The 17,612-nt window shown below is 38.9% G+C and overlaps 43 non-coding genes and 50 pseudogenes across 43 annotated transcripts; all 93 read left to right on the top strand.

Moving 5' to 3' along the window:
* Positions 1-55: 55 nt before the first annotated feature.
* LOC146154170 (5S ribosomal RNA) lies at positions 56-174 on the top strand. The gene has a single exon (XR_014498265.1). It is a non-coding gene; the product is annotated as a 5S ribosomal RNA (ribosomal RNA).
* Positions 175-239: 65 nt separating this feature from the next.
* On the top strand, positions 240-358 carry LOC146154169 (5S ribosomal RNA; annotated as a pseudogene).
* Positions 359-422: 64 nt separating this feature from the next.
* LOC146154168 (5S ribosomal RNA) lies at positions 423-541 on the top strand. Its single transcript, XR_014495013.1, has one exon. It is a non-coding gene; the product is annotated as a 5S ribosomal RNA (ribosomal RNA).
* Positions 542-605: 64 nt separating this feature from the next.
* Positions 606-724, top strand: LOC146154167 (5S ribosomal RNA; annotated as a pseudogene).
* Positions 725-798: 74 nt separating this feature from the next.
* On the top strand, positions 799-917 carry LOC146154166 (5S ribosomal RNA; annotated as a pseudogene).
* Positions 918-990: 73 nt separating this feature from the next.
* Positions 991-1,109, top strand: LOC146154165 (5S ribosomal RNA). Its single transcript, XR_014498154.1, has one exon. It is a non-coding gene; the product is annotated as a 5S ribosomal RNA (ribosomal RNA).
* Positions 1,110-1,172: 63 nt separating this feature from the next.
* On the top strand, positions 1,173-1,291 carry LOC146154164 (5S ribosomal RNA; annotated as a pseudogene).
* Positions 1,292-1,355: 64 nt separating this feature from the next.
* Positions 1,356-1,474, top strand: LOC146154163 (5S ribosomal RNA; annotated as a pseudogene).
* A 63-nt stretch (positions 1,475-1,537) lies between these two features.
* On the top strand, positions 1,538-1,656 carry LOC146154162 (5S ribosomal RNA; annotated as a pseudogene).
* A 74-nt stretch (positions 1,657-1,730) lies between these two features.
* Positions 1,731-1,849, top strand: LOC146154161 (5S ribosomal RNA; annotated as a pseudogene).
* Positions 1,850-1,922: 73 nt separating this feature from the next.
* LOC146154160 (5S ribosomal RNA) lies at positions 1,923-2,041 on the top strand. The gene has a single exon (XR_014497538.1). It is a non-coding gene; the product is annotated as a 5S ribosomal RNA (ribosomal RNA).
* A 63-nt stretch (positions 2,042-2,104) lies between these two features.
* LOC146154159 (5S ribosomal RNA) lies at positions 2,105-2,223 on the top strand (annotated as a pseudogene).
* A 64-nt stretch (positions 2,224-2,287) lies between these two features.
* LOC146154158 (5S ribosomal RNA) lies at positions 2,288-2,406 on the top strand (annotated as a pseudogene).
* Positions 2,407-2,574: 168 nt separating this feature from the next.
* On the top strand, positions 2,575-2,693 carry LOC146154157 (5S ribosomal RNA). The gene has a single exon (XR_014496058.1). It is a non-coding gene; the product is annotated as a 5S ribosomal RNA (ribosomal RNA).
* Positions 2,694-2,756: 63 nt separating this feature from the next.
* Positions 2,757-2,875, top strand: LOC146154156 (5S ribosomal RNA). Its single transcript, XR_014496727.1, has one exon. It is a non-coding gene; the product is annotated as a 5S ribosomal RNA (ribosomal RNA).
* Positions 2,876-2,940: 65 nt separating this feature from the next.
* On the top strand, positions 2,941-3,059 carry LOC146154155 (5S ribosomal RNA; annotated as a pseudogene).
* A 74-nt stretch (positions 3,060-3,133) lies between these two features.
* LOC146154154 (5S ribosomal RNA) lies at positions 3,134-3,252 on the top strand (annotated as a pseudogene).
* A 65-nt stretch (positions 3,253-3,317) lies between these two features.
* Positions 3,318-3,436, top strand: LOC146154153 (5S ribosomal RNA; annotated as a pseudogene).
* Positions 3,437-3,501: 65 nt separating this feature from the next.
* LOC146154152 (5S ribosomal RNA) lies at positions 3,502-3,620 on the top strand (annotated as a pseudogene).
* A 64-nt stretch (positions 3,621-3,684) lies between these two features.
* LOC146154151 (5S ribosomal RNA) lies at positions 3,685-3,803 on the top strand. The gene has a single exon (XR_014497282.1). It is a non-coding gene; the product is annotated as a 5S ribosomal RNA (ribosomal RNA).
* Positions 3,804-3,867: 64 nt separating this feature from the next.
* LOC146154150 (5S ribosomal RNA) lies at positions 3,868-3,986 on the top strand (annotated as a pseudogene).
* A 74-nt stretch (positions 3,987-4,060) lies between these two features.
* Positions 4,061-4,179, top strand: LOC146154149 (5S ribosomal RNA). The gene has a single exon (XR_014495012.1). It is a non-coding gene; the product is annotated as a 5S ribosomal RNA (ribosomal RNA).
* Positions 4,180-4,243: 64 nt separating this feature from the next.
* On the top strand, positions 4,244-4,362 carry LOC146154148 (5S ribosomal RNA). Its single transcript, XR_014495595.1, has one exon. It is a non-coding gene; the product is annotated as a 5S ribosomal RNA (ribosomal RNA).
* Positions 4,363-4,427: 65 nt separating this feature from the next.
* Positions 4,428-4,546, top strand: LOC146154147 (5S ribosomal RNA; annotated as a pseudogene).
* A 64-nt stretch (positions 4,547-4,610) lies between these two features.
* LOC146154146 (5S ribosomal RNA) lies at positions 4,611-4,729 on the top strand (annotated as a pseudogene).
* Positions 4,730-4,803: 74 nt separating this feature from the next.
* LOC146154145 (5S ribosomal RNA) lies at positions 4,804-4,922 on the top strand (annotated as a pseudogene).
* Positions 4,923-4,995: 73 nt separating this feature from the next.
* Positions 4,996-5,114, top strand: LOC146154144 (5S ribosomal RNA). Its single transcript, XR_014498333.1, has one exon. It is a non-coding gene; the product is annotated as a 5S ribosomal RNA (ribosomal RNA).
* A 63-nt stretch (positions 5,115-5,177) lies between these two features.
* On the top strand, positions 5,178-5,296 carry LOC146154143 (5S ribosomal RNA; annotated as a pseudogene).
* A 65-nt stretch (positions 5,297-5,361) lies between these two features.
* On the top strand, positions 5,362-5,480 carry LOC146154142 (5S ribosomal RNA; annotated as a pseudogene).
* A 74-nt stretch (positions 5,481-5,554) lies between these two features.
* On the top strand, positions 5,555-5,673 carry LOC146154141 (5S ribosomal RNA; annotated as a pseudogene).
* A 64-nt stretch (positions 5,674-5,737) lies between these two features.
* On the top strand, positions 5,738-5,856 carry LOC146154140 (5S ribosomal RNA; annotated as a pseudogene).
* Positions 5,857-5,930: 74 nt separating this feature from the next.
* Positions 5,931-6,049, top strand: LOC146154139 (5S ribosomal RNA; annotated as a pseudogene).
* Positions 6,050-6,113: 64 nt separating this feature from the next.
* LOC146154138 (5S ribosomal RNA) lies at positions 6,114-6,232 on the top strand. Its single transcript, XR_014495011.1, has one exon. It is a non-coding gene; the product is annotated as a 5S ribosomal RNA (ribosomal RNA).
* Positions 6,233-6,297: 65 nt separating this feature from the next.
* Positions 6,298-6,416, top strand: LOC146154137 (5S ribosomal RNA; annotated as a pseudogene).
* A 65-nt stretch (positions 6,417-6,481) lies between these two features.
* On the top strand, positions 6,482-6,600 carry LOC146154136 (5S ribosomal RNA; annotated as a pseudogene).
* Positions 6,601-6,664: 64 nt separating this feature from the next.
* On the top strand, positions 6,665-6,783 carry LOC146154135 (5S ribosomal RNA). The gene has a single exon (XR_014496839.1). It is a non-coding gene; the product is annotated as a 5S ribosomal RNA (ribosomal RNA).
* Positions 6,784-6,847: 64 nt separating this feature from the next.
* On the top strand, positions 6,848-6,966 carry LOC146154134 (5S ribosomal RNA; annotated as a pseudogene).
* Positions 6,967-7,040: 74 nt separating this feature from the next.
* LOC146154133 (5S ribosomal RNA) lies at positions 7,041-7,159 on the top strand. The gene has a single exon (XR_014496123.1). It is a non-coding gene; the product is annotated as a 5S ribosomal RNA (ribosomal RNA).
* Positions 7,160-7,223: 64 nt separating this feature from the next.
* LOC146154132 (5S ribosomal RNA) lies at positions 7,224-7,342 on the top strand (annotated as a pseudogene).
* A 64-nt stretch (positions 7,343-7,406) lies between these two features.
* LOC146154131 (5S ribosomal RNA) lies at positions 7,407-7,525 on the top strand. Its single transcript, XR_014497474.1, has one exon. It is a non-coding gene; the product is annotated as a 5S ribosomal RNA (ribosomal RNA).
* Positions 7,526-7,590: 65 nt separating this feature from the next.
* On the top strand, positions 7,591-7,709 carry LOC146154130 (5S ribosomal RNA). The gene has a single exon (XR_014498264.1). It is a non-coding gene; the product is annotated as a 5S ribosomal RNA (ribosomal RNA).
* Positions 7,710-7,774: 65 nt separating this feature from the next.
* On the top strand, positions 7,775-7,893 carry LOC146154129 (5S ribosomal RNA; annotated as a pseudogene).
* A 64-nt stretch (positions 7,894-7,957) lies between these two features.
* LOC146154128 (5S ribosomal RNA) lies at positions 7,958-8,076 on the top strand. Its single transcript, XR_014497755.1, has one exon. It is a non-coding gene; the product is annotated as a 5S ribosomal RNA (ribosomal RNA).
* A 64-nt stretch (positions 8,077-8,140) lies between these two features.
* LOC146154127 (5S ribosomal RNA) lies at positions 8,141-8,259 on the top strand. Its single transcript, XR_014496885.1, has one exon. It is a non-coding gene; the product is annotated as a 5S ribosomal RNA (ribosomal RNA).
* Positions 8,260-8,324: 65 nt separating this feature from the next.
* Positions 8,325-8,443, top strand: LOC146154126 (5S ribosomal RNA). Its single transcript, XR_014495924.1, has one exon. It is a non-coding gene; the product is annotated as a 5S ribosomal RNA (ribosomal RNA).
* A 65-nt stretch (positions 8,444-8,508) lies between these two features.
* On the top strand, positions 8,509-8,626 carry LOC146154125 (5S ribosomal RNA; annotated as a pseudogene).
* Positions 8,627-8,690: 64 nt separating this feature from the next.
* Positions 8,691-8,809, top strand: LOC146154124 (5S ribosomal RNA; annotated as a pseudogene).
* A 74-nt stretch (positions 8,810-8,883) lies between these two features.
* LOC146154123 (5S ribosomal RNA) lies at positions 8,884-9,002 on the top strand (annotated as a pseudogene).
* A 73-nt stretch (positions 9,003-9,075) lies between these two features.
* Positions 9,076-9,194, top strand: LOC146154122 (5S ribosomal RNA; annotated as a pseudogene).
* Positions 9,195-9,257: 63 nt separating this feature from the next.
* LOC146154121 (5S ribosomal RNA) lies at positions 9,258-9,376 on the top strand (annotated as a pseudogene).
* A 64-nt stretch (positions 9,377-9,440) lies between these two features.
* Positions 9,441-9,559, top strand: LOC146154120 (5S ribosomal RNA). Its single transcript, XR_014496122.1, has one exon. It is a non-coding gene; the product is annotated as a 5S ribosomal RNA (ribosomal RNA).
* A 168-nt stretch (positions 9,560-9,727) lies between these two features.
* LOC146154119 (5S ribosomal RNA) lies at positions 9,728-9,846 on the top strand. The gene has a single exon (XR_014496057.1). It is a non-coding gene; the product is annotated as a 5S ribosomal RNA (ribosomal RNA).
* A 63-nt stretch (positions 9,847-9,909) lies between these two features.
* LOC146154118 (5S ribosomal RNA) lies at positions 9,910-10,028 on the top strand. Its single transcript, XR_014496725.1, has one exon. It is a non-coding gene; the product is annotated as a 5S ribosomal RNA (ribosomal RNA).
* Positions 10,029-10,093: 65 nt separating this feature from the next.
* On the top strand, positions 10,094-10,212 carry LOC146154117 (5S ribosomal RNA; annotated as a pseudogene).
* A 64-nt stretch (positions 10,213-10,276) lies between these two features.
* Positions 10,277-10,395, top strand: LOC146154116 (5S ribosomal RNA). The gene has a single exon (XR_014497754.1). It is a non-coding gene; the product is annotated as a 5S ribosomal RNA (ribosomal RNA).
* Positions 10,396-10,460: 65 nt separating this feature from the next.
* LOC146154115 (5S ribosomal RNA) lies at positions 10,461-10,579 on the top strand. The gene has a single exon (XR_014497114.1). It is a non-coding gene; the product is annotated as a 5S ribosomal RNA (ribosomal RNA).
* Positions 10,580-10,644: 65 nt separating this feature from the next.
* On the top strand, positions 10,645-10,763 carry LOC146154114 (5S ribosomal RNA; annotated as a pseudogene).
* Positions 10,764-10,827: 64 nt separating this feature from the next.
* Positions 10,828-10,946, top strand: LOC146154113 (5S ribosomal RNA). The gene has a single exon (XR_014497888.1). It is a non-coding gene; the product is annotated as a 5S ribosomal RNA (ribosomal RNA).
* Positions 10,947-11,020: 74 nt separating this feature from the next.
* On the top strand, positions 11,021-11,139 carry LOC146154112 (5S ribosomal RNA; annotated as a pseudogene).
* Positions 11,140-11,212: 73 nt separating this feature from the next.
* Positions 11,213-11,331, top strand: LOC146154111 (5S ribosomal RNA). The gene has a single exon (XR_014498477.1). It is a non-coding gene; the product is annotated as a 5S ribosomal RNA (ribosomal RNA).
* A 63-nt stretch (positions 11,332-11,394) lies between these two features.
* Positions 11,395-11,513, top strand: LOC146154110 (5S ribosomal RNA; annotated as a pseudogene).
* A 65-nt stretch (positions 11,514-11,578) lies between these two features.
* LOC146154109 (5S ribosomal RNA) lies at positions 11,579-11,697 on the top strand (annotated as a pseudogene).
* A 64-nt stretch (positions 11,698-11,761) lies between these two features.
* LOC146154108 (5S ribosomal RNA) lies at positions 11,762-11,880 on the top strand. The gene has a single exon (XR_014495010.1). It is a non-coding gene; the product is annotated as a 5S ribosomal RNA (ribosomal RNA).
* A 64-nt stretch (positions 11,881-11,944) lies between these two features.
* LOC146154107 (5S ribosomal RNA) lies at positions 11,945-12,063 on the top strand. Its single transcript, XR_014497887.1, has one exon. It is a non-coding gene; the product is annotated as a 5S ribosomal RNA (ribosomal RNA).
* Positions 12,064-12,137: 74 nt separating this feature from the next.
* Positions 12,138-12,256, top strand: LOC146154106 (5S ribosomal RNA; annotated as a pseudogene).
* A 63-nt stretch (positions 12,257-12,319) lies between these two features.
* On the top strand, positions 12,320-12,438 carry LOC146154105 (5S ribosomal RNA). Its single transcript, XR_014496724.1, has one exon. It is a non-coding gene; the product is annotated as a 5S ribosomal RNA (ribosomal RNA).
* Positions 12,439-12,503: 65 nt separating this feature from the next.
* Positions 12,504-12,622, top strand: LOC146154104 (5S ribosomal RNA; annotated as a pseudogene).
* A 64-nt stretch (positions 12,623-12,686) lies between these two features.
* LOC146154103 (5S ribosomal RNA) lies at positions 12,687-12,805 on the top strand. Its single transcript, XR_014497753.1, has one exon. It is a non-coding gene; the product is annotated as a 5S ribosomal RNA (ribosomal RNA).
* A 64-nt stretch (positions 12,806-12,869) lies between these two features.
* Positions 12,870-12,988, top strand: LOC146154102 (5S ribosomal RNA). Its single transcript, XR_014496884.1, has one exon. It is a non-coding gene; the product is annotated as a 5S ribosomal RNA (ribosomal RNA).
* A 65-nt stretch (positions 12,989-13,053) lies between these two features.
* LOC146154101 (5S ribosomal RNA) lies at positions 13,054-13,172 on the top strand. The gene has a single exon (XR_014496272.1). It is a non-coding gene; the product is annotated as a 5S ribosomal RNA (ribosomal RNA).
* Positions 13,173-13,237: 65 nt separating this feature from the next.
* On the top strand, positions 13,238-13,356 carry LOC146154100 (5S ribosomal RNA; annotated as a pseudogene).
* Positions 13,357-13,420: 64 nt separating this feature from the next.
* On the top strand, positions 13,421-13,539 carry LOC146154099 (5S ribosomal RNA). Its single transcript, XR_014495009.1, has one exon. It is a non-coding gene; the product is annotated as a 5S ribosomal RNA (ribosomal RNA).
* A 64-nt stretch (positions 13,540-13,603) lies between these two features.
* LOC146154098 (5S ribosomal RNA) lies at positions 13,604-13,722 on the top strand. Its single transcript, XR_014497886.1, has one exon. It is a non-coding gene; the product is annotated as a 5S ribosomal RNA (ribosomal RNA).
* Positions 13,723-13,796: 74 nt separating this feature from the next.
* LOC146154097 (5S ribosomal RNA) lies at positions 13,797-13,915 on the top strand (annotated as a pseudogene).
* A 73-nt stretch (positions 13,916-13,988) lies between these two features.
* LOC146154096 (5S ribosomal RNA) lies at positions 13,989-14,107 on the top strand. Its single transcript, XR_014498476.1, has one exon. It is a non-coding gene; the product is annotated as a 5S ribosomal RNA (ribosomal RNA).
* A 63-nt stretch (positions 14,108-14,170) lies between these two features.
* Positions 14,171-14,289, top strand: LOC146154095 (5S ribosomal RNA; annotated as a pseudogene).
* A 65-nt stretch (positions 14,290-14,354) lies between these two features.
* Positions 14,355-14,473, top strand: LOC146154094 (5S ribosomal RNA; annotated as a pseudogene).
* Positions 14,474-14,537: 64 nt separating this feature from the next.
* Positions 14,538-14,656, top strand: LOC146154093 (5S ribosomal RNA). The gene has a single exon (XR_014495008.1). It is a non-coding gene; the product is annotated as a 5S ribosomal RNA (ribosomal RNA).
* A 64-nt stretch (positions 14,657-14,720) lies between these two features.
* Positions 14,721-14,839, top strand: LOC146154092 (5S ribosomal RNA). Its single transcript, XR_014497885.1, has one exon. It is a non-coding gene; the product is annotated as a 5S ribosomal RNA (ribosomal RNA).
* A 74-nt stretch (positions 14,840-14,913) lies between these two features.
* LOC146154091 (5S ribosomal RNA) lies at positions 14,914-15,032 on the top strand (annotated as a pseudogene).
* A 73-nt stretch (positions 15,033-15,105) lies between these two features.
* On the top strand, positions 15,106-15,224 carry LOC146154090 (5S ribosomal RNA; annotated as a pseudogene).
* Positions 15,225-15,287: 63 nt separating this feature from the next.
* On the top strand, positions 15,288-15,406 carry LOC146154089 (5S ribosomal RNA; annotated as a pseudogene).
* A 64-nt stretch (positions 15,407-15,470) lies between these two features.
* Positions 15,471-15,589, top strand: LOC146154088 (5S ribosomal RNA). The gene has a single exon (XR_014497286.1). It is a non-coding gene; the product is annotated as a 5S ribosomal RNA (ribosomal RNA).
* Positions 15,590-15,757: 168 nt separating this feature from the next.
* LOC146154087 (5S ribosomal RNA) lies at positions 15,758-15,876 on the top strand. The gene has a single exon (XR_014496056.1). It is a non-coding gene; the product is annotated as a 5S ribosomal RNA (ribosomal RNA).
* Positions 15,877-15,939: 63 nt separating this feature from the next.
* LOC146154086 (5S ribosomal RNA) lies at positions 15,940-16,058 on the top strand. The gene has a single exon (XR_014496723.1). It is a non-coding gene; the product is annotated as a 5S ribosomal RNA (ribosomal RNA).
* A 65-nt stretch (positions 16,059-16,123) lies between these two features.
* Positions 16,124-16,242, top strand: LOC146154085 (5S ribosomal RNA). Its single transcript, XR_014497113.1, has one exon. It is a non-coding gene; the product is annotated as a 5S ribosomal RNA (ribosomal RNA).
* Positions 16,243-16,307: 65 nt separating this feature from the next.
* LOC146154084 (5S ribosomal RNA) lies at positions 16,308-16,426 on the top strand (annotated as a pseudogene).
* Positions 16,427-16,490: 64 nt separating this feature from the next.
* LOC146154083 (5S ribosomal RNA) lies at positions 16,491-16,609 on the top strand. The gene has a single exon (XR_014497715.1). It is a non-coding gene; the product is annotated as a 5S ribosomal RNA (ribosomal RNA).
* Positions 16,610-16,683: 74 nt separating this feature from the next.
* On the top strand, positions 16,684-16,802 carry LOC146154082 (5S ribosomal RNA; annotated as a pseudogene).
* A 64-nt stretch (positions 16,803-16,866) lies between these two features.
* Positions 16,867-16,985, top strand: LOC146154081 (5S ribosomal RNA). Its single transcript, XR_014495007.1, has one exon. It is a non-coding gene; the product is annotated as a 5S ribosomal RNA (ribosomal RNA).
* Positions 16,986-17,049: 64 nt separating this feature from the next.
* Positions 17,050-17,168, top strand: LOC146154080 (5S ribosomal RNA; annotated as a pseudogene).
* Positions 17,169-17,242: 74 nt separating this feature from the next.
* Positions 17,243-17,361, top strand: LOC146154079 (5S ribosomal RNA; annotated as a pseudogene).
* Positions 17,362-17,434: 73 nt separating this feature from the next.
* On the top strand, positions 17,435-17,553 carry LOC146154078 (5S ribosomal RNA). Its single transcript, XR_014498153.1, has one exon. It is a non-coding gene; the product is annotated as a 5S ribosomal RNA (ribosomal RNA).
* The last annotated feature ends 59 nt before the right edge of the window (positions 17,554-17,612 follow it).

Genomic DNA, 17,612 nt, shown 5'->3' with positions numbered 1-17,612 from the left:
TATTTAAGTTTTTACATTTTTAAATAGATTAGACCAAATAATGTTGACCAATACTGGCTACGAACATACCAGGTTGAATGCACCCGATCTCGTCCGATCTCGGAAGTTAAGCAACGTCGGGATTGGTTAGTACTTGGATGGGTGACCGCCTAGGAATACCAATTGTCGTAGGCAAAATATGATTTATTTAAGTTTTTACATTTTTAAATAGATTAGACCTAAAAATGTTGCCCAATACTGCATACGACCATACCAGGTTGAATGCACCCCATCTCGTCCGATCTCGGAAGTTAAGCAACGTCGGGATTGGTTAGTACTTGGATGGGTGACCGCCTAGGAATACCAATTGTCGTAGGCACAATATGATTTGTTTAAGTTTTTACATTTTTAAATAGATTAGTCCATAAATGTTGACCAATACTGTCTACGACCATACCAGGTTGAATGCACCCGATCTCGTCCGATCTCGGAAGTTAAGCAACGTCGGGATTGGTTAGTACTTGGATGGGTGACCGCCTAGGAATACCAATTGTCGTAGGCAAAATATGATTTATTTAAGTTTTTACTTTTTTAAATAGATTAGACGTAAAATGTTGAGAAATAGTGCTTACGACCATACCAGGTTGAATGCACCCGATCTCGTCCGATCTCGGAAGTTAAGCAACGTCGGGATTGATTAGTACTTGGATGGGTGACCGCATAGGAATTCCAATTGTCATAGGCAAAATATGATTTATAAAATATATTTAAATGTTAACATTTTTGAAGATTTTAGACCAAAAAATGTTGACCAATACTGTCTACGACCAAACCAGGTTGAATGCACACGATCTCGTCCGATCTCGGAAGTTAAGCAACATCGGGATTGATTAGTACTTGGATGGGTGACCGCCTAGGAATACCAATTGTCATAGGCAAAATATTATTTTTAAAATATATTTAAATGTTAGCATTTTAAAGATTTTAGACCAAAAAATGTTTACCAACACTGTCTACGACCATACCAGGTTCAATGCACCCGATCTCGTCCGATCTCGGAAGTTAAGCAACGTTGGGATTGGTTAGTACTTGGATGGGTAACCGCCTAGGAATACCAATTGTCGTAGGCACAATATGATTTATTTAAGTTTTACATTTTTAAATAGATTAGACCATAAATGTTGACCAATACTGTCCACGACCATACCAGGTTGAATGCACACGATCTCGTCCGATCTCGGAAGTGAAGCAACGTCGGGATTGGTTAGTACTTGGATGGGTGACCGCCTAGCAATACCAATTGTCGTAGGCACAATATGATTTATTTAAGTTTTTACATTTTTAAATAGATTAGACCATAAATGTTGACGATTACTGTCTACGACCATACCAGGTTGAATGCACCCGATCTTGTCCGATCTCGGAAGTTAAGCAACGTCCGGATTGGTTAGTACTTGGATGGGTGACCGCCTAGGAATACCAATTGTCCTAGGCAAAATATGATTTATTTAAATTTTACTTTTTTAAATAGATTAGACGTAAAATGTTGAGAAATAGTGCTTACGACCATACCAGGTTGAATGCACCCGATCTCGTCCGATCTCGGAAGTTAAGCAACGTCGGGATTGATTAGTACTTGGATGGGTGACCGCATAGGAATTCCAATTGTCATAGGCAAAATATGATTTATAAAATATATTTAAATGTTAACATTTTTGAAGATTTTAGACCAAAAAATGTTGACCAATACTGTCTACGACCAAACCAGGTTGAATGCACACGATCTCGTCCGATCTCGGAAGTTAAGCAACATCGGGATTGGTTGCTACTTGGATGGGTGACCGCCTAGGAATACCAATTGTCATAGGCAAAATATTATTTTTAAAATATATTTAAATGTTAGCATTTTAAAGATTTTAGACCAAAAAATGTTTACCAACACTGTCTACGACCATACCAGGTTCAATGCACCCGATCTCGTCCGATCTCGGAAGTTAAGCAACGTTGGGATTGGTTAGTACTTGGATGGGTGACCGCCTAGGAATACCAATTGTCGTAGGCACAATATGATTTATTTAAGTTTTACATTTTTAAATAGATTAGACCATAAATGTTGACCAATACTGTCCACGACCATACCAGGTTGAATGCACACGATCTCGTCCGATCTCGGAAGTGAAGCAACGTCGGGATTGGTAAGTACTTGGATGGGTGACCGCCTAGCAATACCAATTGTCGTAGGCACAATATGATTTATTTAAGTTTTTACATTTTTAAATAGATTAGACCATAAATGTTGACGATTACTGTCTACGACCATACCAGGTTGAATGCACCCGATCTTGTCCGATCTCGGAAGTTAAGCAACGTCCGGATTGGTTAGTACTTGGATGGGTGACCGCCTAGGAATACCAATTGTCGTAGGCAAAATAAGATTTATTTAAGTTTTTACATTTTTAAATAGATTAGACCAAAAAATGTTGACCAATACTGGCTACGACCATACCTAGGAATACCAATTGTCGTAGGCAAAATATGATTTATTTAAGTTTTTACATTTTCAAATTGATTAGATCATAAATGTTGACCAATACTGTCTACGACCATACCAGGTTGAATGCACCCGATCTCCTCCGATCTCGGAAGTTAAGCAACGTCGGGATTGGTTAGTACTTGGATGGGTGACCGCCTAGGAATACCAATTGTCGTAGGCAAAATATGATTTATTAAAGTTTTTATTTTTAAATTAGAATAGACATAAAAGGTTGAGAAATACTGCTTACGACCATACCAGGTTGAATGCATCCGATCTCGTCCGATCTCGGAAGTTAAGCAACGTCGGGATTGGTTAGTACTTGGATGGGTGACCGCCTAGGAATACCAATTGTCGTAGGCAAAATATGATTTATTTAAGTTTTTACATTTTTAAATAGATTAGACCAAAAAATGTTGACCAATACTGGCTACGACCATACCAGGTTGAATGCACCCGATCTCGTCCGATCTCGGAAGTTAAGCAACGTCGGGATTGGTTAGTACTTGGATGGGTGACCGCCTAGCAATACCAATTGTCATAGGCAAAATATGATTTTTAAAATATATTTAAATGTTAACATTTTCAAAGATTTTAGACCAAAAAATGTTGACCAATACTCTCTACGACCATACCAGGTTGAATGCACCCGATCTCGTCCGATCTCGGAAGTTAAGCAACGTCGGGATTGGTTAGTACTTGGATGGGTGACCGCCTAGGAATACCAATTGTGGTAGGCAAAATATGATTTATTTAAGTTTTTACATTTTTAAATAGATTAGACCAAAAAATGTTGACCAATACTGGCTACGAACATACCAGGTTGAATGCACCCGATATCGTCCGATCTCGGAAGTTAAGCAACGTCGGGATTGGTTAGTACTTGGATGGGTGACCGCCTAGGAATACCAATTGTCGTAGGCAAAATATGATTTATTTATGTTTTTACATTTTTAAATAGATTAGACCTAAAAATGTTGACCAATACTGGCTACGACCATACCAGGTTGAATGCACCCCATCTCGTCCGATCTCGGAAGTTAAGCAACGTCGGGATTGGTTAGTACTTGGATGGGTGACCGCCTAGGAATACCAATTGTCGTAGGCACAATATGATTTGTTTAAGTTTTTTCATTTTTAAATAGATTAGACCATAAATGTTGACCAATACTGTCTACGACCATACCAGGTTGAATGCACCCGATCTCGTCCGATCTCGGAAGTTGAGCAACGTCGGGATTGGTTAGTACTTGGATGGGTGACCGCCTAGGAATACCAATTGTCGTAGGCAAAATATGATTTATTTAAGTTTTTACTTTTTTAAATAGATTAGACGTAAAATGTTGAGAAATACTGCTTACGACCATACCAGGTTGAATGCACCCGATCTCGTCCGATCTCGGAAGTTAAGTAAAGTCGGGATTGGTTAGTACTTGGATGGGTGACCGCCTAGCAATACCAATTGTCATAGGCAAAATATGATTTTTAAAATATATTTAAATGTTAACATTTTTAAAGATTTTAGACCAAAAAATGTTGACCAATACTGTCTACGACCATACCAGGTTGAATGCACCCGATCTCGTCCGATCTCGGAAGTTAAGCAACGTCGGGATTGGTTAGTACTTGGATGGGTGACCGCCTAGGAATACCAATTGTCGTAGGCATAATATCATTTACTTAAGTTTTTACATTTTTAAATAGATTAGACCATAAATGTTGACCAATACTGTCTACGACCATACCAGGTTGAATACACCCGATCTCGTCCGATCTCGGAAGTTAAGCAACGTCGGGATTGGTTAGTACTTGGATGGGTAACCGCCTAGGAATACCAATTGTCGTAGGCAAAATATGATTTATTTAAGTTTTTACATTTTTAAATAGATTAGACCTAAAAATGTTGACCAATACTGCATACGACCATACCAGGTTGAATGCACCCCATCTCGTCCGATCTCGGAAGTTAAGCAACGTCGGGATTGGTTAGTACTTGGATGGGTGACCGCCTAGGAATACCAATTGTCGTAGGCACAATATGATTTATTTAAGTTTTTACTTTTTTAAATAGATTAGACGTAAAATGTTGAGAAATAGTGCTTACGACCATACCAGGTTGAATGCACCCGATCTCGTCCGATCTCGGAAGTTAAGCAACGTCGGGATTGATTAGTACTTGGATGGGTGACCGCATAGGAATTCCAATTGTCATAGGCAAAATATGATTTATAAAATATATTTAAATGTTAACATTTTTGAAGATTTTAGACCAAAAAATGTTGACCAATACTGTCTACGACCAAACCAGGTTGAATGCACACGATCTCGTCCGATCTCGGAAGTTAAGCAACATCGGGATTGGTTGCTACTTGGATGGGTGACCGCCTAGGAATACCAACTGTCATAAGCAAAATATTATTTTTAAAATATATTTAAATGTTAGCATTTTAAAGATTTTAGACCAAAAAATGTTTACCAACACTGTCTACGACCATACCAGGTTCAATGCACCCGATCTCGTCCGATCTCGGAAGTTAAGCAGCGTTGGGATTGGTTAGTACTTGGATGGGTGACCGCCTAGGAATACCAATTGTCGTAGGCACAATATGATTTATTTAAGTTTTACATTTTTAAATAGATTAGACCATAAATGTTGACCAATACTGTCCACGACCATACCAGGTTGAATGCACACGATCTCGTCCGATCTCGGAAGTTAAGCAACGTCGGGATTGGTTAGTACTTGGATGGGTGACCGCCTAGGAAGACCAATTGTCGTAGGCAAAATATGATTTATTTAAGTTTTTACATTTTTAAATAGATTAGACCAAAAAATGTTGACCAATACTGGCTGCGACCATACCAGGTTGAATGCACCCGATCTCGTCCGATCTCGGAAGTTAAGCAACGTCGGGATTGGTTAGTACTTGGATGGGTGACCGCCTAGCAATACCAATTGTCATAGACAAAATATGATTTTTAAAATATATTTAAATGTTAACATTTTCAAAGATTTTAGACCAAAAAATGTTGACCAATACTCTCTACGACCATACCAGGTTGAATGCTCCCGATCTAGTCCGATCTCGGAAGTTATGCTACGTCGGGATTGGTTAGTACTTGGATGGGTGACCGCCTAGGAATACCAATTGTCGTAGGCATAATATCATTTATTCAAGTTTTTATATTTTTAAATACATTAGACCATAAATGTTGACCAATACTGTCTACGACCATACCAGGTTGAATGCACCCGATCTCGTCCGATCTCGGAAGTTAAGCAACGTCGGGATTGGTTAGTACTTGGATGGGTGACCGCCTAGCAATACCAATTGTCATAGACAAAATATGATTTTTAAAATATATTTAAATGTTAACATTTTCAAAGATTTTAGACCAAAAAATGTTGACCAATACTCTCTACGACCATACCAGGTTGAATGCTCCCGATCTAGTCCGATCTCGGAAGTTATGCTACGTCGGGATTGGTTAGTACTTGGATGGGTGACCGCCTAGGAATACCAATTGTCGTAGGCATAATATCATTTATTTAAGTTTTTACATTTTTAAATAGATTAGACCATAAATGTTGACCAATACTGTCTACGACCATACCAGGTTGAATGCACCCGATCTCGTCCGATCTCGGAAGTTAAGCAACGTCGGGATTGGTTAGTACTTGGATGGGTGACCGCCTAGGAATACCAATTGTCGTAGGCAAAATATGATTTATTTAAGTTTTCACATTTGTAAATAGATTAGACCAAAAAATGTTGACCAATACTGGCTACGAACATACCAGGTTGAATGCACCCGATATCGTCCGATCTCGGAAGTTAAGCAACGTCGGGATTGGTTAGTACTTGGATGGGTGACCGCCTAGGAATACCAATTTTCGTAGGCAAAATATGATTTATTTAAGTTTTTACATTTTTAAATAGATTAGACCTAAAAATGTTGACCAATACTGGCTACGACCATACCAGGTTGAATGCACCCCATCTCGTCCGATCTCGGAAGTGAAGCAACGTCGGGATTGGTTAGTACTTGGATGGGTGACCGCCTAGGAATACCAATTGTCGTAGGCACAATATGATTTGTTTAAGTTTTTACATTTTTAAATAAATTAGACCATAAATGTTGACCAATACTGTCTACGACCATACCAGGTTGAATGCACCCGATCTCGTCCGATCTCGGAAGTTAAGCAAAGTCGGGATTGGTTAGTACTTGGATGGGTGACCGCCTAGGAATACCAATTGTCGTAGGCAAAATATGATTTATTTAAGTTTTTACTTTTTTAAATAGATTAGACGTAAAATGTTGAGAAACACTGCTTACGACCATACCAGGTTGAATGCACCCGATCTCGTCCGATCTCGGAAGTTAAGTAACGTCGGGATTGGTTAGTACTTGGATGGGTGACCGCCTAGCAATACCAATTGTCATAGGCAAAATATGATTTTTAAAATATATTTAAATGCTAACATTTTTAAAGATTTTAGACCAAAAAATGTTGACCAATACTGTCTACGACCATACCAGGTTGAATGCACCCGATCTCGTCCGATCTCGGAAGTTAAGCAACGTCGGGATTGGTTAGTACTTGGATGGGTGACCGCCTAGGAATACCAATTATCGTAGGCATAATATCATTTATTTAAGTTTTTACATTTTTAAATAGATTAGACCATAAATGTTGACCAATACTGTCTACGACCATACCAGGTTGAATACACCCGTTCTCGTCCGATCTCGGAAGTTAAGCAACGTCGGGATTGGTTAGTACTTGGATGGGTAACCGCCTAGGAATACCAATTATCGTAGGCATAATATCATTTATTTAAGTTTTTACATTTTTAAATAGATTAGACCATAAATGTTGACCAATACTGTCTACGACCATACCAGGTTGAATACACCCGTTCTCGTCCGATCTCGGAAGTTAAGCAACGTCGGGATTGGTTAGTACTTGGATGGGTAACCGCCTAGGAATACCAATTGTCGTAGGCAAAATATAATTTATTTAAGTTTTTACATTTTTAAATAGATAAGACCAAAAAATGTTGACCAATACTGGCTACGAACATACCAGGTTGAATGCACCCGATCTCGTCCGATCTCGGAAGTTAAGCAACGTCGGGATTGGTTAGTACTTGGATGGGTGACCGCCTAGGAATACCAATTGTCGTAGGCAAAATATGATTTATTTAAGTTTATACATTTTTAAATAGATTAGACCTAAAAATGTTGACCAATACTGCATACGACCATACCAGGTTGAATGCACCCCATCTCGTCCGATCTCGGAAGTTAAGCAACGTCGGGATTGGTTAGTACTTGGATGGGTGACCGCCTAGGAATACCAATTGTCTTAGGCACAATATGATTTGTTTAAGTTTTTACATTTTTAAATAGATTAGACCATAAATGTTGACCAATACTGTCTACTACCATACCAGGTTGAATGCACCCGATCTCGTCCGATCTCGGAAGTTAAGCAACGTCGGGATTGGTTAGTACTTGGATGGGTGACCGCCTAGGAATACCAATTGTCGTAGGCAAAATATGATTTATTTAAGTTTTTACTTTTTTAAATAGATTAGACGTACAATGTTGAGAAATACTGCTTACGACCATACCAGGTTGAATGCACCCGATCTCGTCCGATCTCGGAAGTTAAGCAACGTCGGGATTGCTTAGTACTTGGATGGGTGACCGCCTAGGAATACCAATTGTCGTAGGCAAAATATGATTTATTTAAGTTTATACATTTTTAAATAGATTAGACCTAAAAATGTTGACCAATACTGCATACGACCATACCAGGTTGAATGCACCCGATCTCGTCCGATCTCGGAAGTTAAGCAACGTCGGGATTGGTTAGTACTTGGATGGGTGACCGCCTAGGAATACCAATTGTCGTAGGCAAAATATGATTTATTTAAGTTTATACATTTTTAAATAGATTAGACCTAAAAATGTTGACCAATACTGCATACGACCATACCAGGTTGAATGCACCCCATCTCGTCCGATCTCGGAAGTTAAGCAACGTCGGGATTGGTTAGTACTTGGATGGGTGACCGCCAGGAATACCAATTGTCGTAGGCAAAATATGATTTATTTAAGTTTTTACTTTTTTAAATAGATTAGACGTAAAATGTTGAGAAATACTGCTCACGACCATACCAGGTTGAATGCACCCGATCTCGTCCGATCTCGGAAGTTAAGTAACGTCGGGATTGGTTAGTACTTGGATGGGTGACCGCATAGGAATTCCAATTGTCATAGGCAAAATATGATTTATAAAATATATTTAAATGTTAACATTTTTGAAGATTTTAGACCAAAAAATGTTGACCAATACTGTCTACGACCAAACCAGGTTGAATGCACACGATCTCGTCCAATCTCGGAAGTTAAGCAACATCGGGATTGGTTGCTACTTGGATGGGTGACCGCCTAGGAATACCAATTGTCATAGGCAAAATATTATTTTTAAAATATATTTAAATGTTAGCATTTTAAAGATTTTAGACCAAAAAATGTTTACCAACACTGTCTACTACCATACCAGGTTCAATGCACCCGATCTCGTCCGATCTCGGAAGTTAAGCAACGTTGGGATTGGTTAGTACTTGGATGGGTGACCGCCTAGGAATACCAATTGTCGTAGGCACAATATGATTTATTTAAGTTTTACATTTTTAAATAGATTAGACCATAAATGTTGACCAATACTGTCCACGACCATACCAGGTTGAATGCACACGATCTCGTCCGATCTCGGAAGTTAAGCAACGTCGGGATTGGTTAGTACTTGGATGGGTGACCGCCTAGGAATACCAATTGTCGTAGGCACAATATGATTTATTTAAGTTTTTACATTTTTAAATAGATTAGACCATAAATGTTGACGATTACTGTCTACGACCATACCAGGTTGAATGCACCCGATCTCGTCCGATCTCGGAAGTTAAGCAACGTCGGGATTGGTTAGTACTTGGATGGGTGACCGCCTAGGAATACCAATTATCGTAGGCAAAATAAGATTTATTTAAGTTTTTACATTTTTAAATAGATTAGACCAAAAAATGTTGACCAATACTGGCTACGACCATACCTAGGAATACCAATTGTCGTAGGCACAATATGATTTATTTAAGTTTTTACATTTTTAAATTGATTAGACCATAAATGTTGACCAATACTGTCTACGACCATACCAGGTTGAATGCACCCGATCTCCTCCGATCTCGGAAGTTAAGCAACGTCGGGATTGGTTAGTACTTGGATGGGTGACCGCCTAGGAATACCAATTGTCGTAGGCAAAATACGATTTATTTAAATTTTTATTTTTAAAATAGAATAGACATAAAATGTTGAGAAATACTGCTTACGACCATACCAGGTTGAATGCATCCGATCTCGTCCGATCTCGGAAGTTAAGCAACGTCGGGATTGGTTAGTACTTGGATGGGTGACCGCCTAGGAATACCAATTGTCGTAGGCAAAATATGATTTATTTAAGTTTTTACATTTTTAAATAGATTAGACCATAAAATGTTGACCAATACTGGCTGCGACCATACCAGGTTGAATGCACCCGATCTCGTCCGATCTCGGAAGTTAAGCAACGTCGGGATTGCTTAGTACTTGGATGGGTGACCGCCTAGGAATACCAATTGTCGTAGGCAAAATATGATTTGTTTAAGTTTTTATATTTTTAAGTAGATTAGACCATAAATGTTGACCAATACTGTCTACTACCATACCAGGTTGAATGCACCCGATCTCGTCCGATCTCGGAAGTTAAGCAACGTCGGGATTGGTTAGTACTTGGATGGGTGACCGCCTAGGAATACCAATTGTCGTAGGCAAAATATGATTTATTTAAGTTTTTACATTTTTAAATAGATTAGACCATAAAATGTTGACCAATACTGGCTGCGACCATACCAGGTTGAATGCACCCGATCTCGTCCGATCTCGGAAGTTAAGCAACGTCGGGATTGGTTAGTACTTGGATGGGTGACCGCCTAGGAATACCAATTGTCGTAGGCAAAATATGATTTATTTAAGTTTTTACATTTTTAAATAGATTAGACCATAAAATGTTGACCAATACTGGCTGCGACCATACCAGGTTGAATGCACCCGATCTCGTCCGATCTCGGAAGTTAAGCAACGTCGGGATTGCTTAGTACTTGGATGGGTGACCGCCTAGGAATACCAATTGTCGTAGGCAAAATATGATTTATTTAAGTTTTTACTTTTTTAAATAGATTAGACGTAAAATGTTGAGAAATACTGCTTACGACCATACCAGGTTGAATGCACCCGATCTCGTCCGATCTCGGAAGTTAAGCAACGTCGGGATTGGTTAGTACTTGGATGGGTGACCGCATAGGAATTCCAATTGTCATAGGCAAAATATGATTTATAAAATATATTTAAATGTTAACATTTTTGAAGATTTTAGACCAAAAAATGTTGAGCAATACTGTCTACGACCAAACCAGGTTGAATGCACACGATCTCGTCCGATCTCGGAAGTTAAGCAACATCGGGATTGGTTGCTACTTGGATGGGTGACCGCCTAGGAATACCAATTGTCATAGGCAAAATATTATTTTTAAAATATATTTAAATGTTAGCATTTTAAAGATTTTAGACCAAAAAATGTTTGCCAACACTGTCTACGACCATACCAGGTTCAATGCACCCGATCTCGTCCGATCTCGGAAGTTAAGCAACGTTGGGATTGGTGAGTACTTGGATGGGTGACCGCCTAGGAATACCAATTGTCGTAGGCACAATATGATTTATTTAAGTTTTACATTTTTAAATAGATTAGACCATCAATGTTGACCAATACTGTCCACGATCATACCAGGTTGAATGCACACGATCTCGTCTGATCTCGGAAGTTAAGCAACGTCGGGATTGGTTAGTACTTGGATGGGTGACCGCCTAGGAATACCTATTGTCGTAGGCACAATATGATTTATTTAAGTTTTTACATTTTTAAATAGATTAGACCAAAAAATGTTGACCAATACTGGCTACGAACATACCAGGTTGAATGCACCCGATCTCGTCCGATCTCGGAAGTTAAGCAACGTCGGGATTGCTTAGTACTTGGATGGGTGACCGCCTAGGAATACCAATTGTCGTAGGCACAATATGATTTGTTTAAGTTTTTACATTTTTAAATAGATTAGACCATAAATGTTGACCAATACTGTCTACGACCATACCAGGTTGAATGCACCCGATCTCGTCCGATCTCGGAAGTTAAGCAACGTCGGGATTGGTTAGTACTTGGATGGGTGACCGCCTAGGAATACCAATTGTCGTAGGCAAAATATGATTTATTTAAGTTTTTACTTTTTTAAATAGATTAGACGTAAAATGTTGAGAAATACTGCTTACGACCATACCAGGTTGAATGCACCCGATCTCGTCCGATCTCGGAAGTTAAGCAACGTCGGGATTGGTTAGTACTTGGATGGGTGACCGCATAGGAATTCCAATTGTCATAGGCAAAATATGATTTATAAAATATATTTAAATGTTAACATTTTTGAAGATTTTAGACCAAAAAATGTTGACCAATACTGTCTACGACCAAACCAGGTTGAATGCACACGATCTCGTCCGATCTCGGAAGTTAAGCAACATCGGGATTGGTTGCTACTTGGATGGGTGACCGCCTAGGAATACCAATTGTCGTAGGCAAAATACGATTTATTTAAATTTTTATTTTTAAAATAGAATAGACATAAAATGTTGAGAAATACTGCTTACGACCATACCAGGTTGAATGCATCCGATCTCGTCCGATCTCGGAAGTTAAGCAACGTCGGGATTGGTTAGTACTTGGATGGGTGACCGCCTAGGAATACCAATTGTCGTAGGCAAAATATGATTTATTTAAGTTTTTACATTTTTAAATAGATTAGACCATAAAATGTTGACCAATACTGGCTGCGACCATACCAGGTTGAATGCACCCGATCTCGTCCGATCTCGGAAGTTAAGCAACGTCGGGATTGCTTAGTACTTGGATGGGTGACCGCCTAGGAATACCAATTGTCGTAGGCAAAATATGATTTGTTTAAGTTTTTATATTTTTAAATAGATTAGACCATAAATGTTGACCAATACTGTCTACTACCATACCAGGTTGAATGCACCCGATCTCGTCCGATCTCGGAAGTTAAGCAACGTCGGGATTGGTTAGTACTTGGATGGGTGACCGCCTAGGAATACCAATTGTCGTAGGCAAAATATGATTTATTTAAGTTTTTACTTTTTTAAATAGATTAGACGTAAAATGTTGAGAAATACTGCTTACGACCATACCAGGTTGAATGCACCCGATCTCGTCCGATCTCGGAAGTTAAGCAACGTCGGGATTGCTTAGTACTTGGATGGGTGACCGCCTAGGAATACCAATTGTCGTAGGCAAAATATGATTTATTTAAGTTTTTACATTTTTAGATCGATTAGACCAAAAAATGTTGAGCAATACTGGCTACGACCATACCAGGTTGAATGCACCCGATCTCGTCCGATCTCGGAAGTTAAGCAACGTCGGGATTGGTTAGTACTTGGATGGGTGACCGCCTAGGAATACCAATTGTCGTAGGCAAAATATGATTTATTTAAGTTTTTACATTTTTAAATAGATTAGACCTAAAAATGTTGACCAATACTGCATACGACCATACCAGGTTGAATGCACTCCATCTCGTCCGATCTCGGAAGTTAAGCAACGTCGGGATTGGTTAGTACTTGGATGGGTGACCGCCTAGGAATACCAATTGTCGTAGGCACAATATGATTTGTTTAAGTTTTTACATTTTTAAATAGATTAGACCATAAATGTTGACCAATACTGTCTACGACCATACCAGGTTGAATGCACCCGATCTCGTCCGATCTCGGAAGTTAAGCAACGTCGGGATTGGTTAGTACTTGGATGGGTGACCGCCTAGGAATACCAATTGTCGTAGGCAAAATATGATTTATTTAAGTTTTTACTTTTTTAAATAGATTAGACGTAAAATGTTGAGAAATACTGCTTACGACCATACCAGGTTGAATGCACCCGATCTCGTCCGATCTCGGAAGTTAAGCAACGTCGGGATTGGTTAGTACTTGGATGGGTGACCGCATAGGAATTCCAATTGTCATAGGCAAAATATGATTTATAAAATATATTTAAATGTTAACATTTTTGAAGATTTTAGACCAAAAAATGTTGAGCAATACTGTCTACGACCAAACCAGGTTGAATGCACACGATCTCGTCCGATCTCGGAAGTTAAGCAACATCGGGATTGGTTGCTACTTGGATGGGTGACCGCCTAGGAATACCAATTGTCATAGGCAAAATATTATTTTTAAAATATATTTAAATGTTAGCATTTTAAAGATTTTAGACCAAAAAATGTTTACCAACACTGTCTACGACCATACCAGGTTCAATGCACCCGATCTCGTCCGATCTCGGAAGTTAAGCAACGTTGGGATTGGTGAGTACTTGGATGGGTGACCGCCTAGGAATACCAATTGTCGTAGGCACAATATGATTTATTTAAGTTTTACATTTTTAAATAGATTAGACCATCAATGTTGACCAATACTGTCCACGATCATACCAGGTTGAATGCACACGATCTCGTCTGATCTCGGAAGTTAAGCAACGTCGGGATTGGTTAGTACTTGGATGGGTGACCGCCTAGGAATACCAATTGTCGTAGGCACAATATGATTTATTTAAGTTTTTACATTTTTAAATAGATTAGACCAAAAAATGTTGACCAATACTGGCTACGAACATACCAGGTTGAATGCACCCGATCTCGTCCGATCTCGGAAGTTAAGCAACGTCGGGATTGCTTAGTACTTGGATGGGTGACCGCCTAGGAATACCAATTGTCGTAGGCACAATATGATTTGTTTAAGTTTTTACATTTTTAAATAGATTAGACCATAAATGTTGACCAATACTGTCTACGACCATACCAGGTTGAATGCACCCGATCTCGTCCGATCTCGGAAGTTAAGCAACGTCGGGATTGGTTAGTACTTGGATGGGTGACCGCCTAGGAATACCAATTGTCGTAGGCAAAATATGATTTATTTAAGTTTTTACTTTTTTAAATAGATTAGACGTAAAATGTTGAGAAATACTGCTTACGACCATACCAGGTTGAATGCACCCGATCTCGTCCGATCTCGGAAGTTAAGCAACGTCGGGATTGGTTAGTACTTGGATGGGTGACCGCATAGGAATTCCAATTGTCATAGGCAAAATATGTTTTATAAAATATGTTTAAATGTTAACATTTTTGAAGATTTTAGACCAAAAAATGTTGACCAATACTGTCTACGACCAAACCAGGTTGAATGCACACGATCTCGTCCGATCTCGGAAGTTAAGCAACATCGGGATTGGTTGCTACTTGGATGGGTGACCGCCTAGGAATACCAATTGTCATAGGCAAAATATTATTTTTAAAATATATTTAAATGTTAGCATTTTAAAGATTTTAGACCAAAAAATGTTTACCAACACTGTCTACGACCATACCAGGTTCAATGCACCCGATCTCGTCCGATCTCGGAAGTTAAGCAACGTTGGGATTGGTGAGTACTTGGATGGGTGACCGCCTAGGAATACCAATTGTCGCAGGCACAATATGATTTATTTAAGTTTTACATTTTTAAATTGATTAGACCATAAATGTTGACCAATACTGTCCAAGACCATACCAGGTTGAATGCACACGATCTCGTCCGATCTCGGAAGTTAAGCAACGTCGGGATTGGTTAGTACTTGGATGGGTGACCGCCTAGGAATACCAATTGTCGTAGGCACAATATGATTGATTTAAGTTTTTACATTTTTAAATAGATTAGACCATAAATGTTGACGATTACTGTCTACGACCATATCAGGTTGAATGCACCCGATCTCGTCCGATCTCGGAAGTTAAGCAACGTCGGGATTGGTTAGTACTTGGATGGGTGACCGCCTAGGAATACCAATTATCGTAGGCAAAATAAGATTTATTTAAGTTTTTACATTTTTAAATAGATTAGACCAAAAAATGTTGACCAATACTGGCTACGACCATACCTAGGAATACCAATTGTCGTAGGCACAATATGATTTATTTAAGTTTTTACATTTTTAAATTGATTAGACCATAAATGTTGACCAATACTGTCTACGACCATACCAGGTTGAATGCACCCGATCTCCTCCGATCTCGGAAGTTAAGCAACGTCGGGATTGGTTAGTACTTGGATGGGTGACCGCCTAGGAATACCAATTGTCGTAGGCAAAATACGATTTATTTAAGTTTTTATTTTTAAAATAGAATAGACATAAAATGTTGAGAAATACTGCTTACGACCATACCAGGTTGAATGCATCCGATCTCGTCCGATCTCGGAAGTTAAGCAACGTCGGGATTGGTTAGTACTTGGATGGGTGACCGCCTAGGAATACCAATTGTCGTAGGCAAAATATGATTTATTTAAGTTTTTACATTTTTAAATAGATTAGACCATAAAATGTTGACCAATACTGGCTGCGACCATACCAGGTTGAATGCACCCGATCTCGTCCGATCTCGGAAGTTAAGCAACGTCGGGATTGGTTAGTACTTGGATGGGTGACCGCCTAGGAATACCAATTGTCGTAGGCAAAATATGATTTATTTAAGTTTTTACATTTTTAAATAGATTAGACCTAAAAATGTTGACCAATACTGCATACGACCATACCAGGTTGAATGCACCCCATCTCGTCCGATCTCGGAAGTTAAGCAACGTCGGGATTGGTTAGTACTTGGATGGGTGACCGCCTAGGAATACCAATTGTCGTAGGCACAATATGATTTGTTTAAGTTTTTACATTTTTAAATAGATTAGACCATAAATGTTGACCAATACTGTCTACGACCATACCAGGTTGAATGCACCCGATCTCGTCCGATCTCGGAAGTTAAGCAACGTCGGGATTGGTTAGTACTTGGATGGGTGACCGCATAGGAATTCCAATTGTCATAGGCAAAATATGATTTATAAAATATATTTAAATGTTAACATTTTTGAAGATTTTAGACCAAAAAATGTTGACCAATACTGTCTACGACCAAACCAGGTTGAATGCACACGATCTCGTCCGATCTCGGAAGTTAAGCAACGTCGGGATTGGTTAGTACTTGGATGGGTGACCGCCTAGGAATACCAATTGTCGTAGGCACAATATGATTTGTTTAAGTTTTTACATTTTTAAATAGATTAGTCCATAAATGTTGACCAATACTGTCTACGACCATACCAGGTTGAATGCACCCGATCTCGTCCGATCTCGGAAGTTAAGCAACGTCGGGATTGGTTAGTACTTGGATGGGTGACCGCCTAGGAATACCAATTGTCGTAGGCAAAATATGATTTATTTAAGTTTTTACTTTTTTAAATAGATTAGACGTAAAATGTTGAGAAATAGTGCTTACGACCATACCAGGTTGAATGCACCCGATCTCGTCCGATCTCGGAAGTTAAGCAACGTCGGGATTGATTAGTACTTGGATGGGTGACCGCATAGGAATTCCAATTGTCATAGGCAAAATATGATTTATAAAATATATTTAAATGTTAACATTTTTGAAGATTTTAGACCAAAAAATGTTGACCAATACTGTCTACGACCAAACCAGGTTGAATGCACACGATCTCGTCCGATCTCGGAAGTTAAGCAACATCGGGATTGATTAGTACTTGGATGGGTGACCGCCTAGGAATACCAATTGTCATAGGCAAAATATTATTTTTAAAATATATTTAAATGTTAGCATTTTAAAGATTTTAGACCAAAAAATGTTTACCAACACTGTCTACGACCATACCAGGTTCAATGCACCCGATCTCGTCCGATCTCGGAAGTTAAGCAACGTTGGGATTGGTTAGTACTTGGATGGGTAACCGCCTAGGAATACCAATTGTCGTAGGCACAATATGATTTATTTAAGTTTTACATTTTTAAATAGATTAGACCATAAATGTTGACCAA

This window comes from Ascidiella aspersa, chromosome 4 (assembly GCF_963924565.1).
Source record: "Ascidiella aspersa chromosome 4, kaAscAspe10.2, whole genome shotgun sequence".
In the NCBI taxonomy this organism is placed as follows: domain Eukaryota; kingdom Metazoa; phylum Chordata; class Ascidiacea; order Phlebobranchia; family Ascidiidae; genus Ascidiella; species Ascidiella aspersa.
The sequence above is the reverse complement of the archived record's forward strand: the minus strand, read 5'-3'. Positions and strand labels throughout refer to the sequence as shown.